The sequence below is a fragment of the Pteropus alecto genome, unplaced genomic scaffold, assembly GCF_000325575.1.
Source record: "Pteropus alecto unplaced genomic scaffold, ASM32557v1 scaffold139, whole genome shotgun sequence".
Classification (NCBI taxonomy): domain Eukaryota; kingdom Metazoa; phylum Chordata; class Mammalia; order Chiroptera; family Pteropodidae; genus Pteropus; species Pteropus alecto.
Genome location: NW_006443567.1, coordinates 846737 through 851444, shown reverse-complemented (window position 1 = coordinate 851444; position 4708 = coordinate 846737).

The window sequence follows — 4708 nt, the reverse complement described above, 5'->3', positions numbered from 1 at the left end:
AAGGCTGGGAAACGTACTGTTCTGAGACATTTAAGGAAACGTCTCATAAATCATTAGCTTACCACTGAGCTAATAAAGTAGAGACTTCATGGTCACACACAACAAAGAATACAGATGTTGCAGATTTAGTTTAGAAAAGTCACTAAGCAAACAAACAATAAAAGCAAGAAAAACTAAGAGTAACAACAATAAATCCTTTTGGAGAATGATATCTGATTTTCAAAACCCCATATTCCAATATTTAAAATGTCAAGCTCTTAACAAAAAAGGATCAGACATATAAAGAAATAGAAAAGCATGTACCCTATACCAGAACATAAGCAATAATTAGAATCTTTACCCTTAGGAAGCCTAGATATTAGACTTACGGGACAGACTCTAAATCAGATAGAACAAATATGTTCAAAGAACTAAAAAAAAAATCATGTCTAAAGAATTAAAGTACGACAATGATGTCAAACCAAATAGAAAATATCAATAAGATATAAATTATGAAAAAGAACCAAATTGAAATTCTGTAGCTGAAAAGCCCAATAACTGAAATGAAAAATTCACCAGACAGGCTCAATAGCAGACATCAGATTTGAGCTAGCAGAAGAAAAATAACAAACATGAACATAGGTCAACCGAGAGTATATAATCTGAAGAATAGAAAGTAGAAGAATGAACAGAGCTTCAGAAACCTTTGGTATGCCATTAAACATATTAAACAAACAAACAAACAAACAAACATAATGAGAGAGAGTACCAGAAGAACAGTAAGAGAAAGGGCAGAAAGAATATTTGAAAAAATGGTTGAAAACTTCCCAAATTTGATGAAAAATATTAATCTAAACATCTAGGAAGCTCAGTGAACTTCAAGTAGAAAAACTGGAGAACATGAATACCTAAAGGCATCATAGTTAAGCTTGTCAAATGACAAAGACAAAGCAAGAGAATCATGAAAGAAGCAAAAGTTGACTCATCGGTTACAAGGGATACTCAATAACATTGACAGCTAACTTCCCAGCAGAAAACATGAAAGCTGAGTGAAATAAACTATCAACAAATTTATCCTTCAAAAATAAAAGAGAAATTACAACAGTCACACATAAACAAAACACGTGCCCTGTAAAAATACTTTCTGGTATAAATGAAAAGGCACTTGAAAGTAAATTGAATTCATATGATGAAATAAAAAGTTATGATAAATGTAACTATATAAGTAAATACAGGATAAATATATTTTTATTTGTAAAGCTTTTTCTTCCTCCTATTTGATTTGATTTAAATGACAACTGCATAATGTAATAATTATAAAGCTTTGTCGATAGGCACAGAATTTATAAAGTTGTAATTTGCATGAGAATTGTATAAAGAAGGGGAAAGGAAATGGAGCGATATAGGAGTAAAGATTTTTATTCTATTGAAATTAAAATGGTATAAATTTGACCTAGATTGTTATAAATTAAGATGTTAATTGTAATCTCCAGGACAACTACTAAGAAGATAAGACAAACACTATGGTGAAAAAAAAAGGTATATTTGAAAGTAATTTTAACACAAGAAAATATTATAATGGAGGGATGAAAGCACACCAAAGACATAAGGCATACAGAAAACAAATAGAAAATGACAAATATAAATCCTAACTTATTATTAATCACATTAAATATAAGTAGAATAAACACTCCAATCAAAAGATAGAGGGAAGTTAATACTACATTTTATTTTTTTAAACAAATAAATAGGAAATTTGAATAGTATAAACTAACTATAATTAGACATTTGTAGAATACTCTGCCCATTGACAACAGAATACATATACTCAATTATACAGGGGACACTAACAACACTCCTAAATAACCAACGTGTCAAAGAACTCACAAGAGAAATTAGAAAACACTTTGAAAAGAATGAAAATGAAAACATAGCAACTCAAAAGTTATGGGATTCAATAAAAGCTAACTTTATAGGGACATTTATAACTCTAAATGCCTATATTAAAAAAAACAAGTAAGAGTTTTATGGTTTCAAGTCTTACATTTAAATCTTTAATCTATTTTGAGTTTCTATTTGTATATGATGTAAGAAAGTGGTATAGATTCATTTTTTGCATTTATGTGTCAAGTTTTCCCAACACCCTTCATTGAATAGACTGTCTTTATCCCATTGTATATTCTTGCCTCCTTTGTCATAGATTAATTGACTATAGAGGCATGAGTTTATTTCTGGGCTCTCTAATTATGTTTTATCGACCAATGTGTCTGTTCCAGCTTTTTTTTTTTTTTTTTGGCAATACCATACTGTTTTATTTACTGTAGCCTCTTAATATAGTTTGAAATCAGGGAGCAGTTTATATTTGTTTTCCTAAAGGGCCAGCTCCTAGACTACTCAATGTTACTTTTTTTTTCTGAAGATCTAAGCAGAGGTAAATAATCCTTGGACATTGTATTCATAAGGCAAATACAATTGGATAATTTAGGTAATGACTGCTTCCACGAGTCTCTCAGATAACAAACAAAGAGAGAGCTATGGCCTGCAAACTTCTTGTAGAGAGAAAGTATCAAAGTTATATGAAATATGCACAAACTTTTGAAATTAAAAACTAAGTATCATTTATTCTGCACTGTGCTAAATATTCTATATTTGAGTTATTTATCCAAAACCCAGAAAATGCTGAGCCTTGGCAGTCAGAGCCTTCTCTTTTCTTATCTTTGTCAATCACTACTCTGTTCTGTTCCATATAGTTTTACCTTCTCCAGAATGTAACATGAACGGATCTTACACTATGTATCTCTTTAAAGCTGACTACTTTTACATAACATAATGTTTTGAGGTTCATTCAAGTTGTCGTATGGGCATGTGAGTTTTAGTTTTGACAGGTACGAATAATGTTGCTATAAACATTGAAGCACAGGTTTTCATGTGAACACAATGTTCCATCTTTTTTATTTTTTTCTAAATTCCTAAATGTGGAATTGTCGAGTCATTCAGTAAATGTATGTTTACCTTTGTAAGAAACTGGCTGACTATTTTCTAGAGTGGCTGTGTACTGTCTGAAGAGATATTTTGTGTTCAAAGATTTTAAGACAATATAGTTAAGATGTCAATCTCTCTAAATTGATCGATAATTTAACACAATCTCAAACAAAATCTCAGTATGATTTTTTGTAGATACAGACAAGCTAATTCTAAAATATATATGGAAAGTTAAATAAACTAGAATAGTCCAAAAACTTTAGAAAAACTGAATTTTTCAAAAGCTTAATCACAGTACCATTAACAGACTAAAAAAAAGTAAGAATAATTTCTTAATATCATCAAATACACAGTCAGTGTTGAATTTCCCCACTTGTCTCAAAAATATTTAGTTTGCATTGTGTTTGCATTAGTAACTAAACAAGTTCTATAGAATACAATTAGTTATTAAAGAAAATTAAATTTTAATAAATCACATGAAGATTGGCATGAACATCCTTTAAAAATGTTAGAAAATCGAAAGGAGAGGTTTATGAAAATGACAATATAGCATGACCAAGCAGGGTAATCCCAATAATACAAAGGTCACTTAACATTTAAAATTAATTAATATAATTCACCAAATGGAGGGAATAAAGCAGAAAAAGCATGATCATTTCAATAGACACATAGAAAGCATGTGATAAAATTGAACAACGCTTCATGAAAAACTTCTCAACGAACTAAGCATGAAATGTACTTTCTAAGTTTGGTCAATGGTATTTACGAAAATTTTCAGTTTACTTCACAATTAATGATAAGTTATTGAATGTCTGCCCCTAATATCAAAAATAAGACAAGGGTGTCTACACTCCCCGCTTTCTTCAACATTTTATTGAATGGACTAGACAGCAAGAAAAAATATGCTTATAACAATATCAGTACATAGAGTAACTAGAAATTACCAAAATGCCACAAAACTTGACATAAGACTCCAACATTAGACTCCAAAATATTTCTCAGAGAAATTAGAGATATAGAAATGATTTAATCGTATTTAAATGTTAATTATATCCTCACTGTTCTACAGATTCAATATAATCCAAATCAAAACCAAAGCAGGCTTTTTAAAAATTAGAAGTTGACAAGCTAACTCTAAAATTCATAGGGAGATTCAAGGTTCCAGAACAGCCAAAATAATTTTGACAAAAACAACAAAATTGGAAGACTTAAATTATCTGTCTTCAGTAAATATTATAATGCTACATTAATCGAGACAGTGTAGTATTGGCATAAGGATAAGCAAATAAGAACAGAAGAGGCAATCTAGGTCTAGACCCATACATACATAGTTGATTGCTTTCCAACAAAAGTGCTAATGAAATTCAATGGAAAGAAGAAAATCTTGTCAACAAATGACGCTGGAACAACTAGATACCTATATTAAAACAAATGTCAACTACCTTACAGCATACATTAAAAATAATTTGGAACGAATTACAGGTCTAAAGAAAGAAGCTGAAACTAAAAGGTTTTCAGAAGAAAATATCTCATTGACCTTAGGGTTAGCCAAACTTTTTAAGGAAACAAATAACATTATTCTTTAAAGAATAGAAAATAAATAAATTGAACTTCATATGAAAACCTCTGCTAATAAAAAAAAAAATTAAGAAAATAAAAAAGCAAATCATACACATGAAAAACACATTTGTAATTCATACATCCGATAAGGGATTTGTATCTGCATATTTAAAAAAACTCTTACAAA